This window comes from Drosophila ananassae, chromosome 3R (genome assembly GCF_017639315.1).
Source record: "Drosophila ananassae strain 14024-0371.13 chromosome 3R, ASM1763931v2, whole genome shotgun sequence".
NCBI classification, from domain to species: Eukaryota; Metazoa; Arthropoda; class Insecta; order Diptera; family Drosophilidae; genus Drosophila; species Drosophila ananassae.
Genome location: NC_057930.1, coordinates 19,624,898 through 19,647,797, shown reverse-complemented (window position 1 = coordinate 19,647,797; position 22,900 = coordinate 19,624,898). Strand labels below are relative to the sequence as shown.

Here is a 22,900-nt window from a genome sequence, read left to right as displayed (position 1 = left end):
GAGCATTTACTAAAACATTTAGCAACGACAGAATCCACAATAAACGGGCACACAAAAGTTAGTTGCAGTTGGTTGTATTTTATTTTATATTCTTTTTTCTCTCCTCTGCCCTTTCGTTGTTAACTGCTGCCGAGTCCTGCAAAGGACCTCCATAGCCCCTCCTACTTCCAGAGCAGTGGAAAAATGTCTTGCCCCTCAGTTGGCTCCTGATTTTGGATTTTGTGCCTCCGCTTGTGAGGCTGGAGCTGTGTCTGTGTTTTCAGCGTGAAATTAAAATTTTAACACAGAGCAGAGACAAAAAATGCGGTTGCATGCGAATATGTATATTCATGATTATACACACACACACACACAAACTGGCACACACATAAAGTGCAAAACTACAGTGGCAAAAAGAATAAACAACGGCAGCATTGATGTTGACATTTGACGTTGCCATCATCATCATCATCGTCGTCATCCTCCACACATCGTGGATGTCCTGTCCTGTCGACCCAACCCACTTCACCATATTCGCTCCTCTATCCTTTTATCCCTTTATTCCATATTGTCTGTTGCCATTTTCAGTCATTTTCACCACCGACCGACCCATCCAGAACCCTTACCCTTTGCGTTCCATCGTCTCTGTTCTCTGTTTCGTTGCTTTATTTATTATTGCAGTGTCACTTCCTCACAAATGCATAACGAAACAAACAGAAGGGCAGGCATTCGAGGCAAAACAGTTGCAACTAAAAAAAAGCATTAAAAAAAAACAGACCCACACAGACACACAGGACACAAAAAAGCCGGGAAAATAATGAAAACTGTGCCAAAATTAACAAATAAAACTGCAACATTTTTATCAAACAATGTAGAAAAGTGCATTCTATTTGACTAACAAATATGCATGAGTGCAAATAGCGACAAAAACTCCGACTAAGCGTGAAACACTAAAGGGAGCAGAGGAGTCGGCGGCGGCTCAAGGGATAATTCCACTTTTGAAACAGTTCAGTTTGCCATTTTCATTGCACTCTCCTGATTGTTTGCCAGCTAAGCCCAAAAGTCTAAAGGGCTTCGACATATATTTATAAAAAATCCTGATACTTTATTAAACCAGTTATTAAACAAAGACTTTTGGTTAAAAGTTAAGCCCTGAAAACACATTACCCTTCCCTGTGATTAGCACACTCGTCAAAATCGGTATAGATAGTGCCCTGGCTGTGACAGGCTATAATGCACTTTCGTTGCTCCGAATGCCCACTCTAAAATCCTTTCATTATGTGACAAAAATGGCACAGCCTGTCCTCGGTTTTGCCGACAAGTGCCAACCGAAATTTCCACAACAACGGTTCACACTAAACACTAGACTTGGCGATGGCTGCTAGCTGCTGGCTGCTGGTGTTGCTGTTGCATGTGCCATGTGCGAACGGAAATTTTGTGAAAATGCAATGGAAAAGCTGGCCAACACTTCATTTACAGCATTAGAGGGAAAAATGTGTAGGAAAAGATGCCATGGACCATCCGTTTCAAACAAGAAAAGTAACTAGACTATAAAATACCTGGTACTTTGGAGAAACAAGTTAGTTAAAGTGTTTACCATCACACATCAATCATCAAACAAATTAAATCCTTTGCCTCAAGTCTTATCATAAATACATGAGTTTATAAAAGAAACAAATATACCTCCCTCCTCTTCAATTTCCAGGATATCAAAAACAAAAATGTTAACTCATTGTATGGCTAGCAGTGCGTAGTAGCGACCCAAAAAGGACGAAAAGTGTTTGGGTGCGAGTGGGAGTGCATTTATAATAAAGCCAGTAGGACCAGGCACCTCCTGCCAGGAGGCAGGTTGCCGCCTGTCGTCGACTGCCAAATTCATTCGACAATTTTATGCATTTCAATTAAGCTGCCGTCTGGGTGCGAAAATCATGCATGGCTAAATGTGTGAACAAAGAGCTGAGAGCTGAGAGTTGGGAGTTGGGAGCTGGCGAATCAGAGTCACAATCTGGATCTGAAGTTGAAGACCAGACGCCACCTTGTTGATCTCCCTGACAGCTTTTAATGAATTAGCTAATAAAAGAAGGAAGCCCTGTCCCCAGGACTCTTTCATATGGAGAGTATACGAGTGTGTATGTGTCTTGTAACGATAAACATCATTAGCTGGCACAAAGGCTCAGCGGTACAAAGGGCTTTATTTGCATCTTGTCTGCCGTTAGGTGCCACTGACCCCCCATCAGGCTGAATGGATTCCTACAGCAGGGATCTGGAATCTCAGGTGTTTGCTTTATCGAGTCCATTTCAAAAGGCGCATTTTCACGCCGTGCTTTTGCCCATTCAAAGCGTTTCCTTTCTTTCCTTTTTCTCCATTTTTTTCACGCTCTTGTCTAAAGTCAAAGAGATGGAAAATATGTTGTTTACATGGAAGGGGACTGGGCTGGGCCACCTTACGCAACAACTCGAGGGTTGGACGCTGCACGAATGTCACTCAAAGGAGACGTTTGGTGTTCGGCAAACATCTCTCGCCCCGAAAGTGCTTTAAGCCAAGTCTACAGTTTGGCTTTAAAGTCGCCGCCAGAAGTCCCTCAGCGGCCAACCGACCAACGGGCTGACAGACCGAAGGACCGTCCACTGGCCACAAACCATAAATTTGCATATTTTAATTATTCATGCATTTTTAAGATTGATAAGAAATGTTGTGGCCGGTCGGGGAGGGTGACTGTGTGGCCTTTATGCCACTGGCAACTTCAAAATGCGGTTGGTCAGCAAGGCAAAGGCTTTAGATCTGCAACCGTAGCACTAAATGGCACAAAGTGAGAAACTGACAGGAACGAGTTAAAAATATGATTAAATCGTGGTTTGATTCTTTAAACAATATCCCTAAAATGTAACTAAACTTTAATTATAAATTTTCATTGCCATTCCAAGGCAATTTCCATCTGAAAAGTGAAAGACAGAAGCGGAATCAAGAAGCCCAAAACCAAATCAAACTTGGTGTCAAGTTATTATTCTCGACAAAGTTTTCTCCTCCTCGCCGGAGTGGCCAAGCAATTGAGAACAAATCAAAAAAGCCAGGAAGACGCGGTGGCGGCAGTCAACACTGAACACAGTCAACAATTGACAATCTTCAAATACATTTATAGGCCGGCAGAGTCGAAGAAAAGCAAACTTAGTAAAGTTTTGAACCCACACAGCCCCCCTTAGACGGTGAGCCATAGTTGAAGGAAAATCCCAAACAAAACATGCTCGAAAATTGAGTGTTTATTGTGTTAAGTAGACACACACACACACTCACAGTTACACTCAGGGGGAGAGTGACAGGACGAGGGCGGAGTGGTTTAAGAAGGATGCAGCGACACATCCAACATCCAACATCCATCCAAAGCCCCGAGGAGAGATGTGAATGTGAAAAGTGTGCGACAAGCCGAGCCAAAGCTGAAGAGCTCCGGGCAGAGTAAATAACCGTTTTTTAGTGGCAGGCCGGAAAAAAGACAACTGGCTAAAGATGTTAGACAATGCCAACAATAAAGCCGCAAGTGCCGGCGGCTTCAACAAAAAAAAAAAAAGTAGAAAATAAAAAAATGGAGGCAAACTGAATCCCAGAGCAACAAGAGGAAGTTTCATCCGCAAGACGTCGGCAAATTTGTGGCCAGTCAACACTTCCTGCTTCCAGTGTGTCGCATGTGTCCTGCGAGTATACAAGTGTGTGCCTGTGACAATGTGTATGTGTGTGTGTGTGTGAGCTCCTTGGACTGTCTATAAGTAACATCAAGATGCCCATTGATCAGCGTAATGAAGGGGCCGACGTTTCCCTAATTGCTGTCGCTCCTAGGCCCACTTACAAAGGATCTGGATACGTTTACGGCTGGTGCGGTCTGGTCGGTAGTCGGTAGTCAGTAGACGGTAGTTGGTTGGTGGTCGGGTCTTCCGACTTCACAACCAGTCACGCCTCAGAAGAGAAGATGATGCGGATGAGCTCTAAGTAGGCTTGGGGGCTCGAGGGTCCTTCGAGCTGGCAGCCATGATGGCAGTTAATAGATAATAGCACGCAGCGAAGGACCCGCCCAAGGAGTTGACGAACTGATGGCCGACGGCCAACAAACTCAGGCAGCCAGCCGGGCAGGCAGGGAGGCGCAAACAACAATGAAATGATGGGAAGCCCATTTCATTTAAATTATATTCCGCAGTCTGGAAATCTCATCATAATGATTTTGGAAATGCATTGAGAATGTATTTAAACAAGACTTTAAGCACACAGGTTGGATAAAGCAAACAGGAGAGTACTTTATGTGAAGTTTCAAAAAACTTTCCAATTTTTCCAATCGCATTTTGGTCGTCAATAAAATTTATATGCAGAATAAAATCAGTTTCTGTTCGATGAAGAAATTATTATTTTATTTTCAACATATTTTCCGGTTTTTATGCATTCCAAACCATATTTATGAGACATCATCCATAAAGTTTTTTTCACACCTCCGATAAACCAGAAATGATAATATATTATGTATATATCTCCTCCGTCTGGGCGCAAGTTTTAAACATAAAATGTTTACTGATTACTGCCACATATGCGAATAATGTATATAAGAAGTGGAAACTGCTCGACACCATTTGCCGCAACTCCTGGCGCTTCTGGTCCAGCCCAGAGAGCGAGGCAAACGGAAAAAGGATGCAATGTCCTTTTCTCCGTCTGACAAACTGACGGACTTGGATGGCTTGTCTGTTTGTCTAACTGTCAGTGCAGTCTGATAGCTGCATGTGTATCTACTGACAGACGACATGCACAGCGTACATCTTATTAAGTTTGCATTACGATGTTGTACTCGGAGCTAGGTGCTTGTGTCCTTGCTGTCCCTGTGCCCTGGCCCCTGGTCCCTCGTCCTTCGACCATCGGCCCTTGCAGATGGCCGATTCGAGTCGACTCAATTTCTAAGATGGTCTACACTGGGAGGAATTTAAGTTATCAATAAGGTACAGTAGGAAGGATAAGTAGGCCTCTTATATAGTATTTATCTCAATCCTTTTCCCTTAAAACTGGAATTAAAATAGAGCTTCTATAAATGCAAGTAATTTTTCCCAGTGTCCAATGATGAGAAGGATGCAGAACGGAGTGGATTGAAGTGAGCCAGAGTTTCAATTTCTCTGTCCAGGCCATGACTGTCGAAGTCTATTTTAACATACGTTTTCCCTCTCTCTCGCTTCGGAATGGTACTGTCTCTTTTGCTGGCTGGGTTTCTACAATTTAATTTAATTTTTTCTTGTCGTAGACATTTGATAATGCGGCCCCGTCTTCCGCCGGGCCACGCCCACTTTACAGTTACTATTGCGGAGGTCCTTTGGCTCAGTTATGGGCTGGCGCATTTTATAAATTTTTAAACTTATGGCTTCATTTTTATGCATTTCCACAGAATGCGCAGCGCGACTGCGACTGGGAAGACAAAGAGGGACACGGAACCGGAAAGGACAAATTCAAGAAGGATGAAAAGATTGAGAAATGCCTGAAGGAAGAAGGCAAGGGTATAAGCCAACTGCACTTGTCCATGGCGACTGCCCCTCTGGCCATTCCTAATGCGTTTTAATGCGATAATAAATCATTGGAAATCCATTTGTATTGTCAACACAAGTTGACAACCGAAACGAATACGAATACGAATTCGAAACGCTTTGGCTTGCATGCGTGTTGACCATTAAACGCCAACTGGTATGCAATAAAAAACGACTGACAAGAAAAGCTGTTATATTTAGACAGCTAGACCCATAAACACCTTCTCACTAATGATTTTTTTTTTCCAAGGAATCCGAATCGGAATTGGAATGGGCAGGAACATGAGAGTGAAATGCTTTAATGAGATCATGAAACAAATCAAGAATGTGGTGGTAGCTGCAGAATTAGTCTACTGAGAAAATAGTATCCCCATGACGAGCAGTGTCATAAAATAAGAATGGAAATACACAAATTGGCACGAAATGCTTTTCCATTTTAGAGTGCAGTCTGTTCTTCGATTTATTGTTAAACTGCTGAGTGAGATACTTCGGGCTGTGTGACTTCCCTAATACCTGTGACCCACATACCGACATGGATCGTACAAGTAAACATCAGGAGGCAAGCCAACAGCCATAAAACAGACGGCGAAATTAATAAATAAATTAATAAATTACAAATAATTTATCACGATTCGCGCACACACCGAGAGATGTATTGGCAGTTCGGCTCGTTCCTATTTTCCCACCATGTCTAAATAAGTCTATTAGAGAAATGAAAATAAATTGCGTGCCTGGAAGGCGCAACTCCTGGCTGTTGGCTGCAGGATGTAGGTGGTTCAGTGGGTGTTTGGCCATCGATTGCCAACATGCCAAGTCGGACAGATATACAGACAGCGTCAAAACAAGAGGAAAAACAAAGGCCGAAGGAAAAACAAAAGCCAAATTCAATTATAAATGCGTGTAGCAGGCATTGTCTATAAGTCTGTCGGCTGTGTGGATGTGTACTAAGTGTAAGTGATTAATTTTTGACAGGCGCATTCGTTGTACGGTATTGAAAACAATCAATGCCCAATCTACGACACGCCTCCCCCAAGGACCTCTCAAACTCCAACAAGGAGGCCCATGGCAGCCCAGCCAGCCCGGCCAGCAATTAGTGAGCTTAAACAAAAGTATTCAACAAACCTCAAGTGTATTGCTTAAGATTGTGTGCTTATTGAGAACAGCAGCAGCTGTGGCCAGCGAATAAATAATTATTTTGCATATCAATCGCAATCGACTACCTATCGAGGTCAACACTGACAGCCAATACTACTGGGCTGGCCTGGAGTGGGATTGAGTTTTAAGTATTTATTCAATTATAAATTAAAAATTAACACCGCCTCGTAACATGGTTAAATATTTTATGAATATTTCGATTGCATAACAATGGCAAATGGAAAATGACAAAATAAAAGTATCCTATTGCCTTAAGTCCGAAACTCTTTAATGAATCATTTAAGGCCTTTTTGAAATGTTTACCTTCGACGTTCTCATCTCATTTAGAGGCCATTTCTCAAATATTTACATACGGCCTGCTTTTACGACTATCTTCGGCCCCGGAAAATTGGCAAATGTGCGTTTTGGGGAAAATTATAACATAAGCCACATGCTACCGTATCCGTACAAAAAGGCTGTAACTCTGGTTGGCTCTGGCACTGGCTCGTGCTGATGGTAAAATATAAAAATCAAGCGGAAAACCAAAACCGAAACTGAAAGCCGCCAGAAACCCAGAGAAGCTCTGGCCATAATGCAAATTTATGATCAGAATTCAATTATGTGCTTATTGAAACGCAGCTGCTGCCAAATGCCGCCGCTGCCGGATACCTGAGGGAGGCAGGTGAATGAGATTGAGAAGCGGCCAGTTGGGGGAAATGGGGAAGGGCTGGCCATTCACGCATCCGGCCAGCAGTTAATGCTGCCCGGTTTAACGGTTAAAGCCAAAAGGCTATGATTTACACCCACACACACACATGGACATAAACAAACACAAACACATACACTCGCCATTTGGCAGAATAACAATTGAGGCTTAAAGTGCGTGGCCGACGTTTTATGAGCAATGGGGGGTGGTAAGTAGTGGAATGTGCAAGTTGGCCAGGCCAGGCCACTGAGGCGTCATTAAACCAGTTAACAAATAAATACCAGGACCAGGGACCACACCAGAAAGGAATCGCGCTTTATTGACCAAGTTGTGGGCGGCCTAATGTCCTTTGGGCGGGGAGGTATATTAGCCGCCAGTCAGGTGCAGAATATTGACATCGAATTAACACAAAGGGAAAATGGACTTTGGCCATGGCAGAAGTCTATTATTAGACAGATAATATCAGAGGATTATTGCAAGTTTCAGTATCAAGATTTCATTCTTATATTTTAATCATTAAAACATTATTTCATCCTCTTTTTAGCTCTGGGAATTAGCTTTAAAACGGATGTACATTTCCTCATTTAAAAAGGTTTCTCTTTACTCTTTTATTTAGTATTTAAAAGTGGTCATTTAATAGAGACTCGTCGGCACACAATGTGTGGCATAAGCACCGCGGGCTGTGCTACAAAAATTTGTTTTCTTTATGTTGCCTCTTTTTTATTGTTTTGCCTCTTTTTTTTGTACCTTAATGCTGATGCTGGCTGGGCGTTCATGTATAAATAATTTGAAATTAATTACATGTAACATGCTACTGGTTCCCTCATGCATTTGTCCAACTGTCTGCTATATTTGAGTTTGTTTATTGTTGAAACAAAGCAGAGAAAAAAATTACAGTAGAGGAAATGAGAGCAACAGAAATGGAATCCATTTTATTGTTGTCAAAGGTGGCCGCTCAATTTGCAGTGTTATAGTGTGTGCATGTGTGTGTATGTGTGTGTGGTATGAGCGAGAGTTATAAAATGTATATAAAGTATATGGGAAACAAGATGTGCGACGACTGCTGCACAGATTTATAGTACGCAATTAACAATGCCGGCCATTAAGCGCAACTACAACTACAAATACAACTATGACCAGAAAATACAGCTACAACTGCATGTCCGTGTGTTCAACATTTTATAGCATACTTTTATGGGCCAACAAACAGACTTTTATTCGCATTCGCAGCCACACACACAGACCCACACTCGCTCGCTTGCAGCTTAAATGTTTTTGAATTTAAACTTATAATTAAAAAACTTTTCTTTTCTACCGGCTGCCACATGCCCCTCACTCCCTACATTGTTAGCCCTTTAATTGGCTCTTTGTTACAGTAGTTGTCCGCTCATCCTGCCACCGGACCCACTTTTCTCGCAAATGTGTTTGCAATGTAATTTCAATTCATTGGCATTTTTGTTTTGGCCACCCCGGCCTTAAATCTTTCATATGTAAATGGAATGTTAAACATTGAAATGAACTTGCATTAAGTTGCATAATTACATTTCGCAATAAACGTTGGACACCGCACCATATAATTGAGTGGCCTCCATTCAGGCCCCGAACCCATCCTGGCATCCTTTCATGTCCCATTTGGATGGCACTCGGATGGCTTGGCATCCGTCGGCATATATACTATACATATATTATTTATTGCAAATATACCCATAAAAAGCACAATGTACTCTGGTACTCTCTCCATACTCAGGACTGCCAACCAGTATGGGGAAGTAATGGGGAAAACGGGAAAAAAGGGTCTGCGAATTGGAATGGCGTCTGAGGTAAAAATAATGGCAACTACCTTTTGCACTTTGACATATGACAAGAGTTGCAACAGCCCTGCAAGCTGTGCATTGCATACCTCTCTCTTGCTGACACTTTGCATAAAAAATTATTACAACGCAGTGGGGTATGCCATGAAATGTTTGCTCTTTTATCCTCTGATAATACCCATCTCTAAGGGGGATTTTAAATAAGAAAAGGCTGAGTTACTATACCCAAATCAGTTATAGAACCTCATGTGAATATTTAATACCTTCGCTAGCGTAGCAGCATCTATATTTGGCTTGTCATATTAACCTTAATTAACCGCTTCCACATAAATGAAGACAGTAATGTCATAACAATAATAGCAGCCAGCCAACAATGGCAACAAAATCCGAACCTTGACTTTCGGGCGCACACAGTCACAAAAAATACGGAGAGAGAGAGCACCGCCACATATGGAACATAAAAGTGTCGGAAATGCCGTACAAAAACTAATAACCAACCGGAAATGCAAAAATGCATGCATGAATTAAAAAAAAAAAGCAAAAAATAGGACCATAAATGAAATACAGGAGCATAAAAACTTTAACGATAGGGAGAGCTGCATGTAGTTCCAAACAAAATATATGGCGGGAATCTGGCACTATAGGGCCGAAGGTAACGACCATAAAGCAAAGGACATTTAATGTTTCACCGACAGCTGAAAAAAGGAAATTTAATTAATTTCATATGCGAGTCAAATATTTTCAGCTGCGTCCCGGATTCTGTAGGTCTTCTGGTTCTTATCAGCACTCCTTCACTCCTTTTTTTCGGTTTTATCCTCTTCATTTTCCGTAAGTTAACCCAGCGCTTCATTTAATATATATTCTGAATTTTTTATCCTTTATGCATACACGGTGTATGGTGATTTTTATTTTGTTTCATTCGCATTTCAATTTGTGTTTGACATCTATTAACATTTTTCTTGTTGGCGCCGGAACCTTTACGCTTACCCTTGCCCTGTACGATTCGTTTTTTTTGCACCTTGTTTTTGGTTTTTTGTGTGTGTGTGCGTTTTTATGGCCAGGCATTTACATAATTAAATTTATAAACATTATTGGTAGCATGCTTTTAGCTTTATTAATTTTGTGCCGCTTTCGGTTGCATATGTCAGGGGAAATGAAATGCCTGCCGAACACCGAGTTCACGTTTTGGTACGTAAATGGGTCTACTTCCTGTTTGCCAGCCGACAACATATGTATGCCAGCTATGTGTGGTTTGGTTTGTTTATTAATTATATATGTATGGGATACACCTATATGCATATGTTTGCCTGGCGGGGTATCAGTTTGTGTGTGTACCTGTACGCATGTGTGCCGCTCGTTTAATCAATTTACCAGCAGTCGATGACGGTTGGAAGGGCAACCAAGTTAAATTAATTACAAATAATAGATCTTGATAATGTTAATGATGCTTTTTCCCAGCCTATCTTATTTGACGGTCAATTTGGTGACAGATACTCTTTAGATTGTTCAGCTTTTTAATTAGAAATAATAATAGAGGAAACCCCTGTCTATAAACTGATCTCAAAACTGTTTGATTTGTCGAGGAGTTCCAGGACTTAAAGTTGAACACGAACTATCCTTGGTAATGCAAACATGCAAATAGGAAAAACACTCGTTGCTGGGAAAGATAAATAATCAAACGCAGAGGGTTCTCTTATTAATTATGAACTAATTAACTCAGAAGTAGCTGCAAAAGCAAAAGGCACTCGTGCATGTGGGCGTGTCCGATGCAGAGGCAGATGCTGATCAGTATCATGATGATGATGAGTTCGAGTCAGTGCATCATTATCATCATCATCTTGTTAATTATAATCATCAACAACAAGTGCATTCTTAATGGCTTTTGCAGAATGGAACTTTACAAGTTTTTTGTTCTGACTGGAATTCCATTTTGTTGGGCTTATTATTTACCCATAAAGCAAATGCGTAAAACTCCGCAAAGAACTTTATAATTATGCTGATTGCGTAGACAGTGGCGTTGATGTTTCCCAATGGCCAGAGAATAAAGTTTTAGGGGATATACCATATACTATCGCGTCGTTGTTGGCTAGATTTTAGGCCAGGAATATGTATCGGTGAGCCGCATTTCTTGGTCTGTCATAGATATGCAAATGTAATTAGTTGCAGGACACGGACACGGATGCAGCCACGGGCTGCGAGCACAGGATATACACAGGATACGGACAGCAGCCAACTGTGAAACGCCACACGGCGCTCTCGACGCTTGGCGCCTTGTAAAATGTTAGCGTACCGAAACAATTTATAGCGAAAATAGAATTAAAACCACAAAAGCAAAACACGCCAACAAAAAGGCCAACAAAAAAGTGGCAGTGCCAGGACCAAAGGAATGAAAATGAAACAGTAAAAGAGAACTAAGCGATATAAAAAATACAAGCAGCTCACCAAAAGGCAGGTCCTGATGCACAAACTAAAGGCAACAAAAAATAGGGAAGAGGGCAGGAGTAGGAGTCCTGGATGCAAAGAAAGAACCGTCGGCTAAACCAAGATTTATATGCAGAAAAAACCAGTCGATGTGAAGTTCTTTGTTGGCCAAAAGGATACCCTTCCTGGCTTTAACTTTTAATACAAAGGAACAATCTAAAGACTGTACATTTTAATATCCTTCTAAACTTTAAGGAAACAAAAGCAACCATTATCCTGTTATTTAAATACCCTGGTTTCTTGATTATTTAATCATCTGGGCATTCCTGGAATTGTGTGGAACACATGCCCACCTGCGGTTACAGGGTATTTCCCTCCACAAAAGGCAACAAAATCAAGATGGAAAAAAATGAGGCAACAGCCCTGGCGGGGGGCAGGGACGAGGCGTCGACTAACAAAAAAATGTGCATAGATTTGGCCACAATGCCTGGAACGCGGCAGGAACTCTCTCGAGCGAGAACAACGAAGAAGGACGATGCATATAAATTTGTAATTCTTGATGCAACCGCAACGTTTATTAATTTAAAATTCAATTTCAAAGTGGTCAAGTCATTGTTTTTTGCCATAAAACGTGGTCACTCGAGACCATTACAATCGCATCACGTCCTTCAGTCCTCTTGTCCTCTAGTCCCCCCATGCAGTGGGTGGGAAATGGAATGGAATCAATACTATTCGTATTAATGCTTCAGCAATTAGTGCGATCAAGTGTCTAATTGTTTTTGCACCCAAGTCCACAATAAAATCCCCCCACGACTCAAATGAGGATTCAATTATTAATGTGTTGGACATTTGTTGTTCGAGACAGTTTCTAAAGAATAGATATTCCACGAAGACCTCTAGTTAACTGGTCTTCCAAATATTTTAGTATAAAGAGTATATATGTATAATTGACATCAAATACCCTTCCAATCCAAAATCAATATCAAGCAACAAAAGTTTCTGAAAGAAATCCAGAAAAGATAGAACAAGAAGGATTGGCGGATAAGCAGAAACGAAACAAAAACTATGCAGAACATTAAACACAACTGACAGCTCAACATACGTCACGTGGCGTTGTCGTAAAGTTTTCTGGGGCTCAGTGGCAGCCACAGTTCATGGGGCACTGGGGGAAGTGGCAAAAAGGACACAAGGGTTGGCTTGAAACGGTCGGTTCCAAGCAAAAGCAACAATGCACCACAGACACACACACACACACATGCCCCGGCCATCGATGACTCTGGGGCATTTTTAATGGAAACTCATTTTTGAGGTTAATTGTAAGCAAAAGATGGTCGGGGCTCCGGATAATACTGAAGGTTCTGGTGACTCCGGCACGAACCTCTTGTCCATCCGACCCCACCATCCAAAGGCAAATGCATCCATCCACACGAGGTGTGGCTCTGGGCTAGTAACGTTCATTGTGTGTGGAAAATTATGAAAAGCATGATGGCTAGTATGGTGTGGGGTGTGGTGGGTTGCCACACATGCCAAAGAACCACTAGCACTAGCCGGCAGATGCGGTTAATGTTCTGGACTGCATTCTATAATGAGCGGAAAGGTTTTAAACGGCGTTTTGGTTTATATAATACCCTGTACTTTCTCGGGGTTTAAAGGTATTCCTTAGTCCTCAACCCCTAAAATAATTTCTAAAGTTTAAATTGCGGAACTTGTTCTCCCAATAAGAACAAAAAACACAACACTCCTTACTAGCAACCAAAATTATTCAAGATGTTTTGCCATTAAAGACACCATTAAGACCTTCGAAAACTTCAAGTCTGCATATTTTCTGATTGCATTTTCATGTTTAAGCTCAATTTCCATTTTCGGAGACCGAAGAAAAGCCTCTTTCGGTCACAATTCACATGTAGCTTTGCTGACTCGGCTCCTGGTCCTCCTTTTCAGAAGGAAAACCCCCAACCAACATCATAATTTGCGGCTGAGCGGCAAAATTTCACTACGTATTTCCGTTTACTGATGTTTACCCTTAACCGAAATGCTTTAATTAGTCCGGAATACGGAATACGGAATACCAACTACGGACTCCTAACTCTGGAGCTCACACAAATTCAAGTTCAGTGCCCTTGCCGTGGCAAGTGCTTAACATTTTTCCGCTGCCTTGGCATAAATGGCTTAATCGTCGCCTTCAGGAGCGGCAGGAGGAGCGACACCAGGAGAAATTTCATTTGCAATTACTTTAATTGCGTAAAGGGCAGATTTATCGGCTGGAGAATGGCAAAAATATTTGCTCAAATAGTCAAAAGTATGCAGTGTTATGATCCAACAAAATTGCTGGCATTTATGTTGTCACATACTTTGTTTTCCATTCCCTCCGACCTCCGAAAAAATGTTATTTATAAAAATGACAGACACTTCTATTTCGCATACTTTTTGTCTCGTCGACGTTGCCGAGGAAAACAGATGCTTCTGCCGGCAGGATGGCTAGCTAGCCTGACTGCCTGACTTGCTGGCTGGCTGGATGGGAAAATGTTGTGAAAAATGGTAATGTGTTCACGTCACGTTTCTTTCACATACCACACTAGATTAAATTATAATCGCGGCCCGGCTAGAACGAACTTGGCCAGATTTGTGCAATTGAGTGTATAAGTGTTGGCATACCTCTCTCTAAATTCCCCACCCCCAGGCTTCTTTTTTAATGAAATGTCAGTCACTTGGCGGGACCATTTTTCATCCCAAACACCCCTCCATCTTCAGCAGTAACTGATTAACTTTTAACAACTGGTTTTGCATTAAAAAAACAAAAAGCTAAAGAATCGAGAGCATTGGAATACTTTTGCGCCTTGCCATTCTGATAGGCCATCGTAAATCATACAAGTCGGGGCAGACCTTAACCCTTCTGGGCTGACATTTTGCGTTAGTTTATGTGATATTTCATATGTGATAAGCCAGTGACATTTCCAAGAGGACGGAGGAGGGACTCACCCCTTTGTCAAAGGTCAGTCGACGCCTTTTTGCATGGCTCATTGAACAGTTTGGACTGACGACAAAAAAAGGTCGAGCTAAGCTAAAATTACTTGACCGGCAGGAATAAGTGATAAACTATGAGACGAAATGTCCGAAAAAAGTGTCAAATAAGAAATTTTCTGGTATTAACTTAAACACAATGTTTATTGACTGTGGCGAAAGCAGGGATGGTTGCTTTTTGGGAGGGTTGCGATATAAAATGGCTTACAAACGATAAGAAAGAGATTATTTAAGATGGGGGAGCATTTCCCCGGAACCAGAACCCGAAAAAAGAAATATGATTTGCATTTGCGTCACATTTTCGGGCTGAAACCAATTATTAATTGGGTATATGACTTCCAGAGTGATGGCCTTAGATTAAAAGGCAAGGCACATGTACATATTCTATTTGAAAGCCTATATGCATAGATAATGTATCTCTTTGACTTTTCTCTGACTTATTGCCGGATCTTTAACATTCTGACAAGCCGAAATAATTTTTCACTCAGGCTTTCGCAATTTTTTGGCCCAGCCGCCCTGCCACCCTGCCACACTTCCACTTTGTACTCGTTTGCAATTGTTTTACGCGATTTATGCCACATGTCAAATGCCTGACAAAGGATGACCCAGTCCCTCAACCTCCCCTGGAACCCAACTCCACATGACAGATAAGTGAAACTTTTTGCGTATTCCTGAAAAAAAAAACAAAACAAAACAACAAAAAACGAAAACAAACATCAACCAGAAATGGGAGACGAAATTCAAAGGAGAGTGAGGCGGCAAGCTGGCAGCATTTTTTAGACTTTTTGTTTTTTTAATGTGTGACAAGCTCAAAGCAAATGCAAAACTTTGCTACACATGTAATGAAAAAAATAAATAAATAAACATGGGATTGGAGAGGCGTTGTTGGAGAGGTGGGAGGTGGGCGGATGTGATACCCCCCGACAAGTCGAAGGTCCTTGTCAGTTGGTGCCACCGATAAGAGCTTGCCGCACAGGCACACACAGCGAAAGGCACACGATTGCCTCGATTTACAATGCGCTAAGTGTCGCCAAAGCCACGCGCCAAAAGTTGAGATATCAAAAGGCAAAACAAACAAGAGCCAGCAAATAAACAAAACAAGTGGAAAAGCAAAGAAACCGAAGGTTCTATACCCTATCAGATATATTTTATAGTTCTCCATTAGTTCAGTTTTTATTCCTCCAAAAATGATAGTCATGGTGATTCTAGATCTGCAATTATTTAGAATATAGTCTTAAATATGCCAATAAGGATATTTGCAATGGTTGAAATAAATTAACAGTAAATGACTACTGGTCTTAAAAGTAAATTGGCGGCCATCTCTTATTGTCTCCTAGTGTGGACAAAAATCATAGTATCCTCAGAAAGGGCATTAAAAAACAGACAAACAGCAAAAAACACAACGTGAGAAAACAAAGCAAACGTAACGAAAACCTAAAGGAAACAAAGACATATCGTAAGTGGCATCGTATGTCAAGTCGTGTCAGGAACACGTCAAGGTATGTGGCCTGCCCCTGCCACAAAAAAGAGTCCTCCCATCCTTCCACCCTTTGCCATCTAATTTGCTTGCTTCAGGCAGCGAGACATCGTGAAATATGTTTGATTAAGTTGTAGGCATTCCACCGCTAAAGTGAAAAATATATTTCAAGCGAAGAGAATCGAGCGAGAGAGAGCCAGCGGAATATTCCATTTCCATTGAAAGCCATTTTGGAGTTGGCCGGAAATGTGCGAGTGTCGTGAGGGGAAATGCATTTATTATTTAAGAGTCCCCGAAATATAACCGCAGACCGCTCGACATCATCTCCGGCATTGTTTGGCTCTCCGTTCCGTTGCACAACAAAGCGCCATGCGATGCACTTGCTAAACAAAAAGCCAAAAAGCCAACATTCAAACAAAAGCGGGCTGCTTTAAGAAATATTCTCCATTTTCCTTATTTTTTTGGTTTAGCGTCGGGGGCAGAATAATAAACAAACATTGCCTGCTTATGGGAACTGGAATTAAATATGTATGGCTTAGTGAAAATAGAGGAATTGTGAGAGCTGTGTGGGTTTGTTATGTGGCACATTCAAGTTGCACAAAGGAATTCCCCGTTGAGAGCCAGGGACACACAAGACGAGCACAAAGATAGTGTTAATTTGTGAAGAAATTTAGTGAATTTTAAACTAAGATAAAGTTGACAACCTTTCGACACTCAACATATTTGTTGCCACTCATTGATTTATGAATAGCTCTTCCAGTTATTCACTTAACACCTTGTGCAACTCTAATCTGAATATAAATTATATCAACTTCAGCTGTTTCCTCGTCATATTTTAAATTTATGTTCGCTTAAATTTTCTGCCAGCCCAGCCCTTGAAGCCACTGCAATGCGTCAAGAATAGTGGCAGCGTATGGCTATTATTATGATCTTCTTAGCCATCTAATATACCAAAAAGTAAGCTGTAGAAAGAGGAGAAAGAATATAAATATATATATCTATATTGCATGTAAAGTACTCCTTACGTGCTAACGGAAAAAAGCAATTTCACTTTTCATATTTATTCTCGCTTTTCGTTTTTCTTCGGGAAGCCAATAAAAGTTCAATTTTTTAAGTCGCTTCCAATTTTATTTAACGTCATTACAGTTGAAACTTTAATACCATCGAAAAAGCTAGACTAGAGCTACTACTGACTTGCACTTGCTGGGAATCGACAAAAAATGGGGAAAAAATAAATGTAGGTTGAGATGGTGGGGAAGGCGGACTGTCATGTGAGTTTCTGGGTTTCTTCCTACCTCTTGCCTTTTGATGAATACCAAATGCATTTTCCAGCATAATAAAATGTGTATATTAGGTAGCCAGAAAGAGTATATATATAGGAAATGCGCCGCTTAGATTTATTCCCATAAAATATATATAGCTCAGATATATATTTAAATTAAGTTGGCTAATCTCCAAATGCAATTTCGCCTGACTGCCGGCTAAGCCTTACATTTCTGATCCCTACTCCCAACCCTTTTCCCATCAATTTATCAATATACTTTGATGAAATTTTCTGCTGCATTCTCCGACTATTTGAACGGCAGCCACCGCCACCAAGTTACTCAATTTAAGTCGTCGACGACGTTTGATATTTACGTGTGCGGTTTCCTCGCACGCAACTCTGCCATTCCCCAGAAATACATATACAACTCCACATATACTACGTATATATAATAGGTTGGCTAGTTTTGAAATATTTTTGCAATTTAGCCCGGCACTTTATGGCTTTTTGGCAGCACAAATCATATTAAGTGAAATGCGAGCGAGCGAGGGAATGTGTGGTCTGAACATTTAATTGGTTTAAATACAAGTAGAAAGAGCGGCGACCCGAGTTAAGTTCGACTTTTATGGCATAATTTATTAGGAAGTTAGTGGCTGTAAAGTTAAATTATGGCAATAACGATGATGGACTTGAAACAGTTCACTAAAATCAAGTCTTTAAAGGAAGTTCCTCAACAATGATCGGCCCATTTCTGCTAACCATCATCTAGGGCAGTTTTTACTTTAAGTTCTGCACTTTGTCGTGCATTAAATATAAACAACTATAAGCCCAATAACTTTCCAACACACACATAGAATCTTTATTGTGCAGCAAGGATACCGGTATCCTTATGCCAGGCACACAGCGTGGCGCCACAGCTGCATTGCTGCAGGGCTATGGGAAGCAGCAAAATCAGCAGCAGCAGCAGCAGCATCAGAAGGAGGGCTACTCCGCAGCAAATTTCGCCCATTTAAACTTTTCGCTACTGTAGAATTTTCATTATTAATATGACTTTTTAGGCAGACCGCAAAACGGTGCTGAGGCCAAGAACACAGGACTACTCAGAGGAGTGGCCCAGGTTCTCCTTGTCCAACTCCTGTGGCTGCGCCAATGCCGTTGGCCAGTTAAATGCGCCCAGTGTATTGTCAATGTTTGTCTATGTGAGCACAGCGGGCGGACAGACTCGCTTGTGCGAGCCAAGGATGAACTTTTTCCATCCCGCCGCCCACCACCCAATGCCCAAGCTCCCAGGACCCTAAAATCCAGGACATGCCATTTGACTTTGCAACAAGTGCAGAGGCAAGAGCTACTTTGCCAGCCCAGCCCAGTCCAGTCCAGTCCAGTCCAGTCCGCCGTTTTAATCAAGCCCAACTAATGGTCCACCGCTCTCGGGTTCGAGTCGGTTGCCTCCCGGTAAGCTCCGTAAAAAATAAAATAGAAAATACAACAAAAAACGAGGCAAACCGTAACCAGTAAAGCCGCTTATTACTATAAAGTGAGATTAATGAATGCTACGCCAGCTCCTCCCACTCTAAATCGCTGGGACCAACGTTTGGGGGGATGCCATCGCCGCATCTCCTTTTTTCGGCTGGCAATTAATGAAATTTATTTGCGCCTCCACAGCGACCATATTGTTTTTTGCCAAGGATTCAAGGGATTCGAGGGAAGCCAAACCGAAATGGGCGAGATTGGGAGAGCTTTTTGAGGTGCTAAAATGGTTTTTGGCAGGCAAATTTAAAAGCAAATTGTTTCGGGTTCGTGTTCTCTGCGGCGATGTAGATTGGCTTCCAGATGATTTTATTGCAATTTGCAGCCAACCAGCCAACAGAAAATGCGGTTGGGTAATGAAAAGGTTTTCATTAGCCCCTTTGCCGTCTAGACAGCGCTACAGGGAAGCTACAAATATTCTTCAAAATTTATGGAAGCCAAAAATAATTATGCGGCTGAATTATTAACAGTTTAGAAAAGGTTACAACAAAATAATTTAAAGAGAACTATTGAAAAGAAATATTCCTATTTAAGAAACTAAAAGAGTTACTTTAATCCCCGGATTATAGAAACATAATAGAGTATTTAATTCGAGATAATATGTGACATAATGAAATGCAGTTATTACGGCAGTACCCTCACTTTGGTAATTAATTTCCACGCTTAAAAAACAAACACCCACACCTTATGGATAGCTGATACATTTTTTAATCCTTTCCTGGCCGTCCGGCTACCTTTGTTTCACCTTTCGCACGCTTGCCGTTTACCACGTTACTCTTACTATTTTTTCACTTTTTTTGTTGACGTTTTTTTCGCTATAAATCTCAATGTAAAAATTTTCACACACACAGAAAAGCGTGGAAAAATAAACGCCACCCCCGAATGCCAATAAAGGGGCCCACATATGCAGAGGAGCAACGCCCAGCCCGGCCCAGGCACGTTTGAGTTTCACGTGAAAGCATTTTTAATCAAAATTCTCAACAGGCTAAAGCAGCGCGAGATCAAAAACACTTGCCACAAAGATGAAACTGTGGGGGTGTGGGTGTTTGGCCAGGATCGAGGAGGTGAAGGTGTGTCAGGATGCATAGGTTTTGCAACTCCTGGTCCTGGTGCATGCTCCTTGCCGCAAAAGCCGACTGACACACCCCCCAAAAACACCAGCCCTGGATAGATTGCACCTGCAACACCTGCAAGTAACGTGACTCTGTCTCCTCACCTGCCGAGCAATATCTTGACTGAAGCTGTAGCTGAAGCTGGAGGCGTGGTAAATGCAGTAAATCCCCTTTTTGCCTTCACAGTTTCATGGACTAACCCCTCCAAAAATAAAATCCTTTCGGGAGAAAAAACAAAAAAAATTAAAACAAAAACCCGTGAAGCGGATTCCCCGCTTATATGTACACTTTTTGACATGTTTGTTTTTTATGCAAATATCGAAATAAAGATTAGTTTTGTTGGTGGGAGGAGTCTGATATAGCACTGCTGCGTAGAGCGGATAAATTTTCCCACCGGAGGCGTTACTCCGCCACATCCTTCTTTCTGCTGCCTCGTCTCCTGCCCTGCGCATCCTCGTTTTTGTATATTCCAGTGTGTCCTGTGTATTTATGCTGCAAACGCTTAACCAACTGACTGCGTTAGCCGAAGCGATTTAGTGCTAATGTGGCCCAAACCATCCCCGCTCCACAGAGCTGGCTAAAATTTAGTGTTTACAATTTGTTGGCTGATTGCTTCTGTTCTCTGCACGCTCCGACTAAATTTATTGCATGCGATAATTTTTTTTTGTTCTCCGGTTTAGCTTTGGCATTAGTTTATTTATTATAATGCTGTCTTCCATTTGCCGGCTGCATTATTATTTTCCTATTACGCATTACCCTCCCTACCCTTTTAGGATTCCCCCCATAGCAAAGTATACTCTCAGTATCCTTTTAGCCGGGCTCATGGCTGTGTGACTTTGTTATCTGTGTTGGATGGCGGTCATGTTTTTGGCAGAATCTCTGGATTCCCCCCAGCTCAAAGCTCCCATCTCCCATTTTTCCCACGATGAACTGCAGTATTTTAATTAAGTGCCAAAAGAAAAGGGGAGCAGGGTTTTCTCTCTACCATTTGATGTAATAAATTTCGGTTTAATTTGAAGAAGTTTTACATTTTCAATGTAATTTTCGGTTTCGGTTTTCTTCGTAGAAATTGTATTTTATTATTTCCATATTCCATATTTTCAGCCATGACTGAACGCCCACTCTCTAGCCTAGCTGATGACTTCCAGGTGTTTGGCAGACATTTTGTAAACGGAAAATAATTACGTATCCAAAGGCTGGAAAAGGGTGGAAAATTTATGTACGCGGCGTATGAGTAATGTGCACTACTTTATCCCCGGACTCGGGGAGTTGGAGTTGGAGCTGGAGTTACAGCTCCAACTTATAATTTACTACTGTCTGCCAGCTATTTTAGCTGGTTTATTGTTGTTTTCGGTTGTTGTTTTTGGTCTGGCTTTAGCCAGTTGTTTGTTGGTTGTTTATGAGGCCGCCAAAGCGAACCGCAAAATGTGTGAAAATTGCACAGCGGCCAGGTGAACAAGGTAGGTAGTAGGTAATAGAGCCTAGGAAAAAAAAGGAACATATTTTTGCTGATACACTCCAAAAGGTCCTATATACCCCAACCCGTTCTGGGCAAGTCCCTATCCCACCTGGCTTTTTTATGCGGCCTGTGGTACAGACTTTGCATTTTTAGTTGTTAATTATGCGAGTTGATTATGCTCTCTGTGCACTCTGGCGCCACGTAATTGGTGTGCATTTGATTTGTGGCAGGTTGCAACGCTCGCTGATAGACTCAAAAGTGAGGGGCCGGATCCCTTTGCGAGGGGAAGTAATTAGTGTAGTTTAGCAAGGACTAACAACCACACGCGAATGAAGGTAAAAGTTTCGCGCCAGAGTCCAAAGGCAGGCCAAGGTAACGCAATTTGCCAGCCTCGTTAGCCCTTAACCGAACAAAAGCATAAAGACATGATTAAATAATCGATAAAAGATATGTGTGTCAACTATAAAGTGTTTCTAGGTAGTAGCTCTCTTAATTTCTCTTGATTAAAATTTTAATTATGACTGTAAAGGAGAAATTTCAGTTTAAATGAACTTAGCCATCCTTGACCATCGATCAATATGCATTTTGTATTGGAGTTGATTTACCAAATAATTTGCTTCTTTAATCTCATTAAAAGTTATAACTTTTTCAGCTTTTATCCATCCGGCCACCCACTGCCACCTAACTCGCCTCAAGTCCCCTTTTGGGAGGGAAAATTTTTTTTTATTGAACTTTTTGCTGTTTATAATTTGAGGGTCTGAGAGACCGACCCTGCTTGGAACGAGAAACGAGAAGAAAATTTATAAATACTTGGCCTGCTCTCAGTTTAAGCAAATTAGTTCAATTGCCAGGCTATCCAAGCCCATCCACCCCGCAAAGACTTGATTAGGCTTAGAGAGCAAAAACTTTATCCTTTGCACAGTTGTAAATAAGCAAAAGTAAATTTTGGCAAGTAATTTAAGCCACACAAACAAGCTGGCAAATAACTTTCCACCATCACCACCACCCCAACACCACCACTACTCTACTGCTTGCCATGCCCCATCCCGGGGGAATACTGGTGGTTTTGGGCTCTCTCCCAAAGTTTACCATTTACGCCAACTTCTTTACCCAGTTTTAATTCAAAATCAATGTATGAACTTAGTTTACATTGCGACGCATACTAAACGAAACTTTTTGTGTCGCTATATCATAGGGACTCCCCGGATGTTCGGCTCCACAAGGAGAAATATAGTAATTTTTAAGGATTCTGTTCTTGGCATTAATACCCGGTTGTTATATTAAATCTGGAAGCTCTACGCTTTCCCACAGTGCATCCACCATGGAGTGGAGTTCAATTAGGAAGCAGCACTCCAAGAGCCATAAATAACTGCACACGTTGATGCCGATGACGGCTTAGTGCCCCGGTCTCAGTCTCGGTCCCAGTCCCGGGCCGCCCCCTAAAAAGA

The 22,900-nt window shown here is 41.6% G+C and overlaps 1 protein-coding gene and 1 long non-coding RNA gene across 12 annotated transcripts in view; one reads left to right on the top strand and one right to left on the bottom strand.

Moving 5' to 3' along the window:
* The window catches only part of LOC6497253 (tyrosine-protein phosphatase Lar), a 113,735-nt gene that overhangs the window by 32,033 nt on the left and 58,802 nt on the right, over nt 1-22,900 (bottom strand). The gene's annotated exons all lie outside the window — the stretch shown is intronic.
* Nucleotides 19,515-20,336, top strand: LOC116654953. Its single transcript, XR_004310116.2, has 2 exons — nt 19,515-19,820; nt 19,866-20,336. It is a non-coding gene; the product is annotated as an uncharacterized LOC116654953 (long non-coding RNA).